The sequence below is a fragment of the Dendrobium catenatum genome, unplaced genomic scaffold (genome assembly GCF_001605985.2).
Source record: "Dendrobium catenatum unplaced genomic scaffold, ASM160598v2 fragScaff_scaffold_0, whole genome shotgun sequence".
NCBI lineage: Eukaryota > Viridiplantae > Streptophyta > Magnoliopsida > Asparagales > Orchidaceae > Dendrobium > Dendrobium catenatum.
This window is the reverse complement of record NW_021318462.1, coordinates 67,909-86,168: the sequence shown is the minus strand read 5'-3', so window position 1 is coordinate 86,168 and position 18,260 is coordinate 67,909. Positions and strand designations below refer to the sequence as shown.

Here is an 18,260-nt window from a genome sequence, read left to right as displayed (position 1 = left end):
CAATCCTAGATCTAGGACAGACCTAAACTTAGATGCAAGTGGGTGTGCCTTACACATTCAAATCAAGGCATAATTTGAATATTTGAGAATAAAGCTTAAGGAATGGATAATTAACAAGTTAAGTATCCATTAACCAATCCCTACTAAATAAATTCAATCAATTCCAATCTCTGATTAAAATTTCATGTAAAACTCAAAGTGCAAAAAAAGGTTTAAATATACATATAATTTTAAAATAAAAATTTCAAAATTATATCAATAAAATATAGGTTTAATATTAAAAAAAAACTTAAAATAATATGGAAATAATGCTCAAGTAATTTTAAAAAAACTTTTTAGAAGTTCAAAATAGATTAAAATAGATTTCTTAAAATTTTAAAAATATTTGGATTTATTTTAATAAAATAATATTTAAAATAACCAAATAATCAATATTTAAAATTACTTAAAATATATATAATATTTTAAATTAACTTTATTTTTAATTTAAAGTCCTTGAAAATTTGAGCAATTTGATATATTATATTAATTTTTTGGATTTATAATTTATTTATAATGATTTTAAAAAGAAAATTAAGTTAAAATATATTTAAAAACTAATTTAAAACTAATTTTAATTAATAAACCCGCGGCGAGCTACATGGTGCAATGGGATTGGATCCAAGAATTGCGGGCAATCATTTGCAATGATTGTGCCACCGTGCAATAATTGCAAATGATTACAATGGTGGAGCAGATCTAAACCGCGGTGACTAATCCACGTCAGCCAGCCTCCCATCTGTTTGATTCTCTGTTGTTTCGAACAGACGGCTGTGATCATACTGGACGGGAAGCGACCGCGAGATCAAACCACACTATTATTCCAAACAACGGAACGACCGGATCTCAACTGTTGTTCGAGAGACGAAGGCGAAACCCGAAACCCTAAAATCATTTTTCGCCTCGTTTGATCGACATACGCAACCAAATAATATGAAATTTTAAATGTGGAATGTATGTATGAAGAGAATCAATGGGGTATGATTTTCGCACCTTGAAAAGCGCTATGCAATAATCTATTTAGATCTAAGTGTCCTATGCTAGGTTTAGGGTTTCACCTTTATTTAATGGACGGATTGAACCGCTTAAGGATTCTCTGAACTTGTAGACTGTCTACAAATAAATCTCCTTTTGTACTCGAGCCTCAAAATGCCTTGAATCAATGGATTGTCGTCTTGGGAGGATTTCTACTCAAGTTCGCCGGGATCCCATCGCCGACGAGGTTTGAAAGGAGGGGAATGACTTGGAAATATAGGAAGATGTTACAAGAGCTCTCACACCAAAGAATTGGAGCTTAGAGAGCTTGGAGAGAGAGAGAGATTACAAGAGAGCTCTCCAAGATGCCCTAATAGGCCTATTTAAAGCTCAAGGATGTTAAATTAATGGCTAGGATCAAATTTAGAATGATTTAGGAAGGAAATTAAAGCTCCCTAGTCATGGTTTTGAATTAGGAATCATTTAGAATGAAATCAATGTATTAAATGGGCTTAATTGGGCCTAAATAGCTCAATTTGACCTATTTAAGACTTGGGTTGACCACGTCAATGGTTGACCTAGTCAAATAGGTCCAAGGGAGGTTGGCGTTTGACCCAAAGAAGCTTTTGAATTGATTAAAATTGAAATTTGACCCATTAAAGCTAATTGGGTTAACCTTGGTTGACCTGGTCAACCATGTTGGCCCAAGGTACGAGTCTGGGCCCAATAGGTTGGGTTTGACCCAATAAGTCCAAGAAACGAGCTTGAGAAACTCTGAATTGAATTTGAAATCAAAAGAAATCACTTAGGTCAATTTGGGTCAACCAATGTTGACCCAAGGCGTGGGCCTGGGCTCAACACACTATGTTTGACCCACTAAATTGGATGGGATGGGTCTTGGGTCCTAACTTGGTTAGTTTGACCAAGTCAACTCCTTTGACCTAGAGCTTGAGCAAAAAAAGAGGTCAACATAATCGACCTAAAGGAATATTATTTTTTGGATGGACTCTAGAGATATATAATAATAAATATGTGATAGTTTTGGAATCATTCATGCATATAATAAGATTGTCCAAATAAAAGCTTATTATTGATAGAATTTACTAACAATATTTATTAACTATAATTTTTAAAAGTGTCATTTATAAATTATAATTTTGTTCAAAAATTAAGTTATAACGTTGTGTTATGTATCTTATAAAGGGCCCACCTTACATTTTTTAAAACTATAGTTAACAATTTTCCATATCATTTATGCATAAAGATATGACATTCTTACTAATTATGAGCTTGTTATTACTCTTTTTTATTAATGTTTCTTCAATGTGTCATTTAATAACCCTAATTTAAAGAAATATAAAGAACATATTATTATTATTTTTAGGTGTATGGACCTAGACTATGTGATTAAGACTAAACACCCTCCTGCTCTTACTACGAAAAGTAGTTTTGAACAAAGAGCAAATTTTGAAAAGTGAGAGCATTCAAAATGCATGAGCCTTAAGATCATGAAATACTCTATTCTAGATTCCAGCAGGGGTGCAATTCCTGAGGAGAAAAATACTAAAAATTCCTAAGCCAAAAGCAGACCGTTTTGTAGGTTTTGTAAAGGTTTAAATAAGTATTATTCTTAGTAAATTTATTTATGTTAGATATCGGTCCTAGATTTAGGTTTGTAGCTTGTTATGTAGCTTGTTGTATAGCATTAATGCCTATATATAGAGGCTTTATAGGTTGTAATAGGCATGGTTAAGCAATAAAGTTTTGACTTACTGCTCTCCCTCTCCCCTTCCCTCTCTCCCTCATCCTCTCCCAAGATCAAGAAGAGGAAGTGCTTCTTCCTCTCAAGTGATATCTCACATATGGTATCAAAGCCTGATAAAGGCAACTGAACAAGGTGGAGGAGGCGGAGGCTTTTTTATGTCTTAAGAAAATGATTCAAGAAAGTGTCCGACCATGTTTTACTTACATCAACTGGAATATTTGGCTGAATAGGAAAGCAGGAGGAACTATGGTAGTTTCATGAGGCCAGGGTCGTCAGCTTGAGAGTCAGGCTTCGGAGCATACAGAGAGGGTGAAGCCATGAAGGCTACGTAGCTGCCAAGGGCACGGGAAATTTTCTACGGGGAGCAAGCTTCTACACAATTGGACTCGTGCAGATCTGTTTCTTGGAGATCTCCTATCTTCAAGAAGGAAATTTATTCCAGGCAGAGTTCTTGATGGTAGATGAAGGGTTTCCATGTGCAGTGTTGAGTTTGGGTACAAGCAAAGGCAATGCTTGTGTGTGGAGATTGTCGGAGTCGGTCCAGTTGCTGAGGATGGACTTGGAGGCCTACGGAGTCTGGGCTGGTCAAATTCGCAGATGAGTGGGTAACAATAGAGCTGTTATTATTGTTGTGTAAAGAAGGAGAGAATGGAAGACGAGGGATATTATTTTAAGGCAAGGAAGGTTTTGTAAAATTAAGAGTGGCCTCATAGTAGAAATCGTAGAGTGGTTTGAGCTTGATCAGAAAAGATCTTGTTGCTGTTTTCTACGATTGTACACTAACCAGTAGAGTGGATAACAATAGAGCTGCTATTGTTGTTATGTAAACACCGCGAGAAATCTTGTGAATTGATAGAATGGGTTAGGCCAGAGAGTGCAGAGTTTTCGTAGGGTCGAGTAAGCTGGTGTGGGATTTGGCATCATATTGGAGCGGTAAGTTTTGAAGAGGAGAAACAAGATTTATTAGTTCTTGTTTAAAGACCAGTCAAGATATTTTTAGGTGGAGTCGGGCTATTCTTGAGGAGCAGTGCCAAGAGTGTGGGCACCTGGAGGTCTGAGGTCACGTGGTGCACTAAGAGGTCGTATAGGAGCACAAGGCACAGGTGGAAGACATACAGGGCACTAGCTGAACGCAACAATGTAGGGCATGGGATTGTGACGAGTATGGCGTAGGGCTCGGTGCACGGTTGGAAACACACAGGATGTGATCGAAGTCAGACCACATGAGTGCAAAGCGTAGGAGTGGAGCTGGAGGTTCAGGGCGAGGACATGGGGCGTAAGGTGCGGGTCAATACACAAGGCTCAAAAAGCGAGGAACACAAGGTGCTCAGGAATTGACTGCATGGGATGCAGTGCGACAAAAGAAGATCTGTCAGGAGGTGGAGCTAGAGCTCGTAAAGCAGGGAACTCAAGAAGATGGTGGAGTAGTTCTTGAGAAAATTATTAACCGTCCGGTGGACGCTGTTGGCGGGGAATATCAACAGGGTTGTTTTTTGTGAAAAGTAGTTATCTTTTTGGTGTAAATTTAGTACCAAGGTGGAGAATAGTTATATATTGGTCCTAGATTTAGGTTTGTAGCTTGTTATATAGCATTAATGCCTATATATAGAGGCTTTATAGGTTGTCAAAGGCATGGTTAAGCAATAAAGTTTTGATTTAGTGCTCTCTCTCTCCACTTCCCTCTCTTCTTCCTCCTCTCCCAAGATCAAGAAGAGGAAGTGCTTCTTCCTCTCAAGTGAGATTTCACAGTTTCAAATATAAAATGTCTAATCTTATTACAAGACGAAAAAGCATTAAAGTTAGAGTTATCTAATAAAATTCTTATGCATCTCGTCTTAATATCTTTTCTTGCACAATTAAGTCATTTTAAAATAAGTTATAATACTCAAAAGAAAAAATGGATTCTTAATGAGCTCATTACTAGGTGTACACAAGACGTAAGAGGAAGAAATGATTAAATTAAAAAAAAAAAAATGAAAAGTGCTCACTGATGGGGGCTTCAAAATAATTTAAAGAATTATGAAATGATTTAGGAAAAATGTTTACATGCAAACACTAGTATTGTCTACTTCAACTACAATAATTATCCTACTCAATAAAAAAAAAAGAATTGGTGGAGATTCATTTACTTTAGTAAAATCAATAATAAAGTAATTGATACACATATGAATAAAATGTTTTAGATTAATGAAATATAAAAATAATATGTTTTTTTTTATGGATTCTCTTAATAATGAGATGTTATTCAGAGCATAAGCATCATCAGCCGTTACGTTAAGTGTAAAGAGATAAATGACATGTTTAACGCATTCCACTCTCAATACCACTCTCAACTCTCATAGGTTGTCACCCTATGAAAATTTTAGAAGAGTAATTAAAGCATATACTGTTAATCACCCTATCATGATAATCCATTTTTAAAAATTTGATAGATGACAAGAACCATGCCTATGCTTGCATCATACCAATCCAACATACCTAGTTGTATATATCTCTCTATTCTTAGGCTCCACATTACAATTGATATTAACTATACACATGACCACTATGTGCATTAAATGAAGACCTGATGTTGTGGCACTGTCAAATAGAGACTGGACGCCGCCATGTTTATCTTTGGGCGCTCCAACGATATCAATGATGGCGATGCGACGGTATAATGCCCAATGTCGTAGAGATGTGCCATACTTAAAATTTTTGCATATTTCCTATATTTTGTTGCACAAAAATAATTAAAATCATATATTTTCATTGATAAATTAATACATAAAAGATGACATTATTTACACTCATCAAATCCTCGCTAGCTTAAACTCTCTCTTGTCCTTAAGCACATAAAAGCTTGTAATTCTGATCAATCATTAACCAAAATAAAAAGTGGCAATCTAAAATTACTATAATGTATCATAATACGTCATGTTTAAGAATTAGTAAAAATGAATCAAAGTTATAATTATAGTTTAGAAAATACTAATATTTAAACTTGATCAATCATTATAGGTTATAATCATTGGAAAATGCATTTTTTATTTTCTAATTTAAAATTATATGTTATAGATTTAATCATTATCTTTTGAATATTTATGTGAATAATGTAATTTTAATAATTGGATATGATTATAATTAAAATTTTACTTTTAATAATTCACCATCCATTGTATTAGCTTCCTCATCTTATCCTTTATAATTTTTGTATAATATTGAATTTCAAATCTTTAAGCTTTCACTTATGCTAATTTTTTAATAGACTCATCTTCTTCTTTTGAAAATTTTCATTTATTTTTTCTTTTTAAGAACTTTTTTAGTTCTTTTTCTTTTTTTCTTTTATGGAGTACATAATTACTAATTTTGAATATCAGCTTCTCCTTTTAGGATTCTCATAGAATCTTAATAAATTTAAAATATGGACTTGATTAGATTATTAATTTCATCTTAAGGTTAACTATAATTTAAAATTTTAATATACTCATATCTGATTTTTAATACTAATTATTCATCTTATAATTTAAAAATTAAATTTATATGGGTATAACTTATGAATTCAATTTAGGATAATGGCTCAAATGGTTGAATGAGTTAAATATTAAATTTTTCACTATGAAATATAAATAGAGTTCATTTAAACTAGGATCTAGGGTTTTATTATTATTCTAATTTTTACAAATTTTAATTATCATTTTTATAATAGTTAATTAAATAACCATAATTTAAAATTATTGAGAGGACAATAATAATTTAAATATGAAGAAAATTTGCTAATATGTAAATAAACACATAAACAAACATTATAAACACATACTTTCATATGAGTGATAAAAAAGAATAAAATATGTATTGAAAATAAAATAGGACATATCATTATATCTTAGACTAGCATCACACATACAAGGCTTACCTCCCAGAATCACTAAGTTTAAAGTCTTCAGTCAGACTATAAATGAAAATGCTATAAAACAAACATCAATCTCTCCCTTTCTCTCTCTCAATCCTACCCCTTAGAATCAAGGTCTTCTTCTTTTTCCTCCAGCTATTCATTTCTCTCTCAAGGCTGTCACACAAAGGGTCGATACTGAGGGCAGATGTAAACTCATACTAATAGGGCCTTTCTACAAATGGACTATTTCTGAATTTACCAACCAGAGCCTCATAAAAATAAGATGCATATTTATAATATATCTCTTACTGGTCCATGGTATGTTTCATTCACACCTTTATTTCAAACTACCAATCTTCAATTTCTTTACAAATTGGGTCACTTTATCCATCTTCCCACTCAAATCTGCTACATGACCACTTAAAGATTTGGGAGTCCTGGCACTCCTCATGCTACTACTGCTCCTTACCCCTCCAAAAGACCTAGGCTCATTAGGATCCATCCCTTTTCTACCATATTATTTAAAGCTCAAAATTATACCCATAGTGAGAGCAATTATGGGGAATAAATAATCTTCATTTTGATCACCTTTCACTATTGCCATTACACAAAGAGCATAGATTAAAGAAGGATGGTCTAGACCTACTTAAGTAGATCCCCTCATAAAATCTGTAAGGGATGACATGATCAACTTTCCAATGTTAATAGTGTAGTCCTTTTAAATGGCAAAATTTAGGAGGGCTCTATCCTTAGTTACTTCACTAATATTTCTATTAGAGAGAATGAAGGGAGATAAGAAATAGTACCATACCTTAGAGGTTTGAGTATATAGGAGGCAGAAAAATTAATGATTCTTTCTTCTATAGTCTTCCACATAGCTCCACTATTTGGTCCATATAACAGGTACATAATTTATTTGAATCAAAAGGTGCATCATCAACTTCCATAACTTATACTTTAAGAATTCTATTAATAGTGGAATAACCGAAAGGTATCCATCTCCCTCTAACAAAACAATTTTACATCAACAGTCTCGTTTCCATAGCAAAGAATTCATGCATAATATTGACAATAGCCGCAAATGACTCCTCACAAAAATGAACCCAACCTCTAGCATAAATGGTTTGAAGGATTGGTTAGGTTGGATTATGGAAGCCATGCTCAAGAATAGAAGATTTAGTAATTACCCAATTTGTATATCTAGCATCAACTACCTCAAAAACAAATTTAGTTTTATAATATGTGGCAACATGCTTCTTCCTTGATCTAGAGGTTTTGGGGCCATTGCTAAAGAGAAAAGCTTAAGAGTATAGAGGAAAATTGGATGGAATGTAATGAGAAATGAAATGAAAATGAGATGCCAATTTATAAATGTCAAAGTGCTATGGTGCTGCAAGGTATGGCGACGTGGCACTTAATGCATGCACTAAATGACAGTGGTTAAATTTAAACGATGCAGCGGGTCAGGCCAGGTGGCACAATGACGTTGGTTCTTGGAAATCAAAATGACTTTTTGGAATCAGGCTATCACTGCGGAGTTACCACCTGTTAGTGCAGCAGCGATCGTGTCAATTTGACCACTACGGTGCTATTAATACTGCAGCGATGAAACTAATGTGGCATTGCGACGTTAATTTCAACGCCACGATGCTTACCAAAAAACTAATAATGTGACTTTCAATCCGTAAGATTCTTTTAACTAATAACTTCAAATTGTTTAATAACTGATTTTGTCTGCCACTATTTATATAATTTTTAAAAGCTGTTAAATCTCAATTTATGGAATCATACTAAAATCAAGGCAAGTGCTGTGGTGCTGTGATATCAAGCGCTGCGTCGCTATAATGAAGTAATATAAATACAACTTAATGACTTAACTATTAATATAACAACAACACCAAATGCAATGTAAACAACAACAACAACCAATACAATATAAATATGCAATTATTAGTAAAGTAAGAGTAGATCTAATTATGTAATTAATTCAACAATATAATAAATTTATAAATAAAATAAATTCTTCCCAAGCAATGGAGCAAAAAACTTGATGGGGACGATGGAGTAACCTAAAAAATTATAAATAACGAATATGATTTAGGGCACTATCAATCCCCAGATAATGCTTATATTTATTTTAATATAAAAATTACAAAAACTTCTCTTAATATCCGCAAGTGTACGTGCTGAATCAAGTAATATAATAATAAAGTAGAGTATCGATCCCACAAGGAATAATGTTTACTTGTAAATACTAATAATTTATACTTTAACTGTAATAATTATTTTACTCAATAAAAAAATTAGATTTGGTGGAGATTCAATCACTTCAATAAATCAATAACAAAGTAATTGATACACTTTGAATAAAATATTTTGGATTTATGAAATATAAAATTAATATAATTATTGCTGATTCTCTTAATAATGTAATATTACTCAGATCATAAGCATTATTGATCGCTAAGTCAAGCGTTAAGAGATAAAGGACATGTTTAATGCATTCCACTCTCAATACCACTTTAAAGTTTCATAGTTGATCAACGTATGAAAATCTTAGAAGTGCATGTAAAGTATATACTTTTAATCACCCCTTCATGAAAATCTATCTTTATAAATTTGATAGATGATGTACAAGCACCATGCCTATGCTTGCATTATAAGAGGGAACCCAAGTAAGAAGAAGAAGAGAAAAGAAGAAGAGGAGGGAAGAAGCTCCTCCTCGACCATCGCCAGAGTTCCGCCCGACTTTCAAGTGACGCTGGAGTTTCGCCCAACTTTCAAGTGACGCCGGAGTTCCGCCCAACTTTCAAGTGACGCCGGAGTTCTGCCCGACTTTCAAGTGACGCCGGAGTTCTGTCAAGTAACATTATAACTCTCTTCGACAAACAACGGATACCAGAATTCTGATATCCGAGTGCAACTGAATTTTAACCCGGGAGTTGATTATTATAATCCGATAGTCCTAAACTTTAAGTGCGAGTCAGCCTCTTGTAATTCAAGCAAACACTAGCGGAATTCTTTCAACTGGACGTGACCTCGTGATTTTTCCCTTTCCTGAGTTTCCACGTAAAAATTTGTTGCTTTATTTTTTTTTTCTGTTTATGTGCTGGAAATCTATATAATTCTAAGATAAAAAATTCTAACTCTACCACCGCGTATATTCTAGCCCGCAATAAGGACAAAGACATTTATAATATTTTTACAGTTTCTATTGAAACCGGATATCATTTTTTGGAGTGAACGGGAATTCAATTTTCCGTGTTTGCTCCAAATTAAATTTTAAGATATGCCTGCTTCTTCGGTTTGTTTGATTATTAAATAAGATTATAATTTGGCCCATTTATTATGACTAAATAAATGTAATATTTTAATATATAATATATAATTAAAGTTATTAAATTAAATAAAAAGAATATATATTTGTTTTATATATTTAATAAATAAAAACGGCGTAAAAGGCGATAAAACGGGAAGAGCTGATGACCCATCTTTCGTTGTCAGAGAAGAAACCCTAGCATTCGGGAACCCATTGAAGTCGAGAATTCGTAGCAATCATCGCGCAACGAAACTACGAAAGGGCAGCTTTCACGAATCTTAATCTATAACCTTTGCGTGAGTTCTTCCCCTTGTCTCCAGCCTCTAGGTTTTATTTTTCTTGTTCCTTCCTCTCTTTTCTTTTGCTTCGTGATCCATACTCGATTAACGAATCAGTTCCGAACCAAGCGCGGATCGGCCCGGTACGTTCTATTTTAAAATCATTTTTTATTACGGAAGACTAGGGTTTTCTTGCCTAAATCTACCGCGCACTTAAACCGGAAGATCCTATTTGTTAGTTCTAAAAATGGATTTTGCGATTGTATATAATCGTTTACAGTTATCTACTGACTAGGCAGGAAAGGGAACTGCTTACGTCAACCTGGTTTTTCTAGAGACCCTGCTACACGTTTTTGAAGGGTCTTGCTTATGCTGCTAGAGGTGTAAAGTCTTGCGTGCTAAGTGCGAGTTGAATTCGAGTTCTGTTCAGTTCTTGAAGTTATCAAGTTGGACAAAAGAGGTAATTTTGAAAATTTACTTTCTTTAGTAGTTAGGCATTAGTGCATGGGAATGGAGAGCTTGAATTTTCAAACCAACGATAGCATATTCATGGCTCACAACCCTGCAAAAAATTGCTTGAATTTCATTTACTTCACTCAGGTCATCTAAGCACTGCCTCGCACAACCTGGGATGATTTTATTTTGATTTTTTAATTGCAAGGTTAATATTTCAGCATGATTGTTTTATCCGAGGGACATGTACCTTCCTGAATAGAAAGACCTAGTAGTTCTTTTTTGGATTCCAGGATGCTCGCATGATCTATTTCATTAGTTTTAGGAGTGTTCTTCTTTGGTTTCATGTTATCAGAAGCGGGCAATACCTGAGTAGAGTTTGTTGATGCTTGCTACAATTTTTAGGGTATTTCATTTGTAATGTTGATATAAATTCCTTAAAATGTTCTATCTTGTATAATTGTAACTTTAATCAGGATGTGCTTTTATTTAGATCAGCAATATCACATGTAGTGAATGGGTTTACTAAAACACCTTGTTTCATAGATTCTGGCATGACTTTCTTGAGGGTTTGTCAAATTGGTTATCATATTTATTTATTGTCTTGAAGTGAATCTAGTTAGAAATGGTTTTTCTTATTGGTCTTTTGCACAATCTAGTTAAATGCAATGGCAACTTTGTTGACCTTTAGATAATTAGATTTATAAAGTGTGGTTTTATTCTTTTATTGATATTTGATTGTTACTTATAATTTTATAAAATTAATGAAATTTTATCATGATAACTTAGGCCACCGCCAGTCTTTTTTTTTTTTTTTAATATATACTTTTTTGTACCTTAAGGCATCTCCTACCATTTGCGTCTTTTGCATAATGTATCATAAAATTTTATGAGGGTTGCTGATTTAATTTTCAGGTTAGGCTTTTCAAATTAATTTATTAATTGATAAATGAACTATGCTTGTGAAAATTACAAACAATGTTGTTAAAGGTGAGTCGGCCAGTTAGGTATTCCCATAGGTGCTCAAGTGAGGTAAGGCTATAGCCCTTGGTGCATTTCTCAGGCAAACACTATTATTAGGAGTTTGATTAGAGCATATATTCATGTTTGGATTGTGTTTGATTCATGTTATGTTCATTTATGTTTATTGAGTTTTAAACAAACGAGCCTACTAACAAATAATAACTTAGAACTCGTTCACGAACATATATAGGGAGTGTTTTAGATCTATCAAATGAGCTCGTTCACGAACAAACGAGCTCATAAAATGATTCTTCTTATAAATAAGCTTGTTCATGAACACTTTAAACAAAAAATACTACAAATATGAATAAATACCTCTTGTTTATGAACAAATTCATTATATTGAAATAGTATAACATATAAATGCAATTAATTTTTACATAATAAGAATAATTTATTATAATAAAACTAAAATTTATGTGAAAATATACAAAGTAAAGATTTAATCAAGCTTCTTATCGAGCTTTAATTGATATCGTTCGTGAATACAAATGAGCTGAACATATAGCTGTTTAAGTTTGTTTATTTAACAATCAAGTATTAGTTAGAGTTACTTTTTGGGATGATTTATTTTAGGTTTTGATTGTTGGAATGAAATGGTATGATTTCTTTCTTTTTCCAAAATCATAGGTGCTCTCTTGTGAGGGCATATTAGGATCTAAGATACTTATCATTTTGAGCAGGCTATGATCGTTCTTGTAGTTTATTTTATTATATGTGTGAGGATAGTGATGTGAGCTAAAACTTCTTATGGGTATATACTTTATGTTCAAGACCCATAGATCATCTCGTGAGTATCGAGATAAAAGTGATGCCATAGTAGAGTGGAACAAGTGACCTATAATATGGAGGGGTGAAGGCATATAATGACCTAAGGGATCGTCATCCCAAATCCATTTTAATGTGTTATTCTTGGTTGCATGGAGATGATCAAGTGCCTTAGAATTACATTGAGGGATCCCATGGGTCTATATTTTGAAGTAATGAACTGGAAGGTAACATGCTATTATGAGTTGAAGAGGTGGAAAAGGACTGATATTATGAGCTTTGCTTTTTCAGCAACCTTTATTGACAACAATTTATTTTAGAAGAAAAGCATGAGATCGTGCGTGAGAGTTGGAGAAGAGCTGCTGTCATGGGAAGGAGGATTTGTCAGTTGTGGTTTTATTTAGTTAAGATGAGAATAATTTGAGGGATGAAGAGAATTAGAAAGTGGGTTTAGCTGACATAGAATTTGAATTGAATAAAGTACTGGAAGTAATTGAGAAAGATATGATGCAAAGACTAAGAATGACAAAGTTTTAATGATTATTGAAAGGTTTTTTTTTTTTTTGGGTTTTTTTTGTGGAAAGTTGATTAAGCAAATTTTGTTCTCTAGGTTTGGTAAGATTTCGGTCACCATTTTGAAGATATTGAATGGAAACATTTTGGGAAACAAAATAATCTGAAGACTTTATTAGTAAAAACTGGTTTGTATGCATGTATGGACAGACTCATTTCTGAAGAAAACTACCTCAAAGTGAATGATCAACTTGAGGAATTTCATTTGAAGAAGAGAATGTTTGGATTTAGAGCAGCACAAGCAGGTTACAAAATACGATCTCCTGGGATGTTTATAATTTTAATTTTAATATTTATGTTCAAGTCTTATACTTCAATCAATATTTATAAAATATTGATTCATTTTCATGTAGAACGTTGGTGGAGTCAGTTTGGAGATGATGTTCCTGAATTGAAAGCTTTTGCAGTTAAAGTTCTTAGCCTAACATGTTCGGCTTCTGCATGCGAGCGTAATTGGAGCATCTTCAATCAAATTCATACTAAGAGAAGAAATCGATTAGCCACAGATCAAATGAACAAACTTATTTATGTTATGTTTAACTAACAAAAAACTGAAAGATAGACATCTCAAATTACAGAAGCAAGGCAGCATTGATAATGAAATTGACACTTTACTTGTTGATGATTTACAATCTGATGATGAATGGGTTATTCCTAAGAATGTTGATGTTTCTGAAGTTGAAGTAGAAAGAGAAACTCAACTCAATGAAGACAATAAAGCAACTACTCATGTATATAAAAGAAAGAAACAAAGTGAGATTGGAGCTTCAAAAAAATTCAAAGGTATTCTTAAATATAATGAATTATTTTTTATGCTATTATTATTTCATTCTAGAGTTAACGAAATATTAATTGATATAGGGGATAAAGGAAAAAATATTATAGATGAAGAAAAGTTTGATGATGACTTTGGCATTAATTATGAAGATTCTTCTAAAGAAAATCAAAGTGATGATGAGCCTGCATTGGGTCTTGATCCTAAAGGGATATTTTATTTTTAAGTGAGTTTATTTTAAATCTTCTTTTCAAGTAATATACTAATGTTATCTTAGAACAAATCATCAAATTCACAATTGACGTAATATTTTGTTATTTTTTGACATTTTTTTTCATTATTCATAATTTTAAATTGCTTTATTTTTATAATTTTTTAGGCTTACGCCTCGCCTCGCTTAGCCAAAACGTCTCGATTCCCGATTTCGCCTTTTAAAACGTTGTATTGAAATAGTATAACATAAAAATGCAATTAATTTTTACATAATAAGAATAATTTATTACAATAAAACTAAAATTTATGTGAAAATATACAAAGTAAATATTTAATCAAGCTTCTTATCGAGCTTTAATTGATATCGTTCGTGAACACAAATGAGCTGAACATATGGCTGTTTAAGTTTGTTTATTTAACAATCAAGTATTAGTTAGAGTCACTTTTTGGGATGATTTATTTTAGGTTTTGATTGTTGGAATGAAATGGTATGGTTTCTTATTTTTTCCAAAATCATAGGTGCTCTCTTGTGGCAGGGTATATTAGGATCTAAGATACTTATCATTTTGAGCAGGCTATGATCGTTCTTGTAGTTTATTTTATTATATGTGTGAGGATAGTGATGTGAGCTAAAACTTCTTATGGGTATATACTTTATGTTCAAGACCCATAGATCATCTCATGAATATTGAGATAAAAGTGATGACATAGTAGAGTGGGACGAGTGACCTATAATATGGAGGGGTGAAGGCATATAATGACCTAAGGGATCATCATCCCAAATCCATTTTGATGTGTTATTCCTGGTCGCATGCAGATGATCAAGTGTCTTAGAATTACATTGAGGGATCCCATGGGTCTATATTTTGAAGTAATGAACTGGAAGGTAACCTGCTATTGTGAGTTGAAGAGGTGGAAAAGGACTGATATAATGAGCTTTGCTTTTTCTACAACGTTTATTGACAACAATTTATTTTAGAAGAAAAACATGAGATCGTGAGAGTTGGAGAAGAGCTGCTGTCATGGGAAGGAGGATTAGTCAGTTGCGGTGTTATTTAGTTAAGATGAGAATAATTTGAGGGATGAAGAGAATTAGGAAGTGGGTTTAGCTGACATAGAATTTGAATTGAATAAAGTACTGGAAGTAATTGAGAAAGATATGATGCAAAGATTAAGAATGATAAAGTTTTAATGATTATTGAAAGGTTTTTTTTTTTTTTTTGGTTTTTTGGGGAAAAGTTGATTAAGCAAATTTTGTTCTCTAGGTTTGGTAAGATTTCGGTCACCATTTTGGAGATATTGCATGGAAACATTTTGGGAAACAAAATAATCTGAAGACTTTATTAGCAAAGAGCTTCAGCTGGTGATCATTTTCTAAATCAGTGGATCATTGGTGGCATGAATCAGGGCATTGGGTTGGCTGTAGTATGAGAGGCTGCATGCGCTTGCAGAGAAATGAGTATAGGTGAGAAGGAACAATAGGGATGTGATATAGCGTCCAATATTTAGCGAAGAAAATTCAGCTTCAGGCAGTTCCTTGAAGGTTGAAGCACACAACTTATCATATTACTTGCCAAAGAGAGTTAGCAGCTGCAAAATTTTTAGCAAATAAATTTCAGCAAACAAAGTAGCAGAACAATAGCATCTTTCAGCAAGGAATCTACAATGTTTCAGCATATGGAGGAAAGGGTTGTTATTGATTTTGGCTTGGTTGCCATTCAGATTTCATATGTGCTAACAAGTGTTAGTTTGTATAGTTCCTATGCAGTGAAAATTAAAATGTTCAGCAGGGGGTGGGGGTAATTTTGGAGGAGCCGATACCAAATAATATTGAGAGAACACCCCAAAATAAATGTTGAGATTATGTAACTTGTGGGAATGGTTACACAATCCCTATGGGTAGAGGAGCGAGGAAGAAGGGTACGCAACCCTATGATAGAGATAGAAAAGAGGAATACATTCAAAGAGAGTGAATATTCTTCAATTGATAGATATACTTCTAAGGCACTTTTTATGCAATTTTTTCTTATTACATATTTTAAATATAAAGTATATTTTAAGAAACTATTTTGGCATGGACAAATGGAGATGATCTATATTGAAAACTGATGAACGTTGATTGTCTTTTACTATTAAAAACCTCATTAAATAATTATTTTATTCATTTTAATTTCTTTTATTATATCACTGAGTATTAGAATGCCTTACAAATTTGTCATTCGTGGAAAATAAATTAATTTATTATGAAGTGAAGGGGTTTTAGGATAAAATTACACTACTCTTTTGATATCTTACATACTTTTTTATTTTTATGTTTATATGTTTTTTCTTAAGTGGGCTGTAGGAAACTACGGAAATGTTTATGATGGAGATTGGGTTGTACTTGATTCTGCATTCAGATTTCATATTTGCTAACAAGTGTTAGTTTGTATAGTTCCTATGCATTGAAAATTAAAATGTTCAGCAGGGGGTGTGGGTAATTTTGGAGGAGCTGATACCAAATAATATTGAGAGAACACCCCAAAATAATTGTTGAGATTATGTAACTTGTGGGAATGGGTACACAATCCCAATGGGGAGAGGAGCGAGGAAGAAAGAGTGCGCAACCCTATGTTAGAGATAGAAAAGAGGAATACATTCAAAGAGAGTGAATATTCTTCAATTGAAAGATATACTTCTAAGGTACTTTTATGCAATTTTTTCTTATTACATATTTTAAATATAAAGTATATTTTAAGAAATTATTTTGGCATGGACAAATGGAGATGATCTATATTGAAAAGTTATGAATGTTGATTTTAAAAACCTCATTAAATAATTATTTTATTCATTTTAATTTCTTTTATTATATCACTGAGTATTAGAATGCCTTACAAATTTGTCATTCGTGGAAAATAAATTAATTTATTATGAAGTGAAGGGGTTTTAGGATAAAATTACACTACTCTTTTGATATCTTACATACTTTTTATTTTTATTTTTATATGTTTTTTCTTTAGTGGGCTGTAGGAAACTACGGAAATGTTTTATGATTGAGATTGGGTTGTACTTGATTCTGTCATTCATATACTTTGGTCTATCATACATTATGCTCATATTTGATGCCAGTTGGCATGTAATTTGTTGGTTTATAATTTTAATTTCTTATGAATAAATCTATGGGATTCCATCATTCTTTACATCTTTTCTGTGTTACAATCATGATTATAATTTATAGCCTTTCCACCGTTTTTTTATTCTCAGATGAAATGAAAATGTATTATTTATGCACTTGGCTATGATGTAATGGACCTGGAAGGCAAGAAGTTTGGAAGAGGTATTTATTTTTAAATTTGAGGCCTATCATCATCACGTTTACTTTTATTTTTCTTATTATCCGTTTGATCATGATCAGTGATTCTATTGTGTAGCTTCCGTATCTAGTATCTGAACAAGAAATTCATGGTAAATTCAGTGTTAAACAGTTTTTGTCCTGTTTGTTTTAGCTTATTCAAAGGAATTCCCAAATGTCTTGATTCTCTTGTTTTTTTTTTTCCTTTCAATGTCTAAACCATTTTCCTATTAAAATAAAGTTATCAAGCAGAGCGATCATACTCATTAAAGCCATAAAAAAATGCCGTGGGTCTTATTTATATTGGCAAACCTTCCCTTCTGTTAAGTTCCTTGCTGTTAGCAGGTACTATATCCTCCTAGTGTAGGGCACACAGGCGCCATTATTATTTTTTAAAATGTCGAGAAAAAGATAGGAAGGAGAGTTGGGAGATAGAAGTTTTGACTTGGCTGGTTGAAGGTGCCACACATTTATTATGAACATTTCTCTCATTTATTAATATTTTCATTGCTAAAACTTATGAGGATGTTTTTTTTTCTGTTCCCTCTTTTGTGCTTTAGGAAGAGGACTAGGCCAAGTTATAAAACTTTATATAAAGTGAGATCTCCGTACTCATTAGCTTTATGCGGACTATTTTGGGCTGGTTTTTCAACTTACGTATCCATTTATATTCTAATTAAGCATTGCAAGAGATGTTAAATCTATCATTTGCAAATATTTTTGAACAACAATCCACGTTACCTTATGTATAACATTTTTCTCCTAATTCTTTAATAATATTTTTATCTGCTCATCTAATGGGTGCATTCTTTGCCCTTCAATTTACATGCTCAAATCATCGAATTCTATTTTCACTATCTTATTGTCAATAGTT

At 32.7% G+C, this 18,260-nt stretch overlaps 1 long non-coding RNA gene across 2 annotated transcripts; it reads left to right on the top strand.

Annotated features, from left to right (window-relative positions):
* The first annotated feature begins 10,218 nt into the window (after positions 1-10,218).
* On the top strand, positions 10,219-17,392 carry LOC110094654. 2 transcript variants are annotated; one of them, XR_002302894.2, is made up of 3 exons: positions 10,219-10,393; positions 10,550-10,710; positions 17,299-17,392. It is a non-coding gene; the product is annotated as an uncharacterized LOC110094654 (long non-coding RNA). The 2 variants fall into 2 exon arrangements; XR_002302895.2 differs by having other exon boundaries at positions 10,546-10,710.
* The last annotated feature ends 868 nt before the right edge of the window (positions 17,393-18,260 follow it).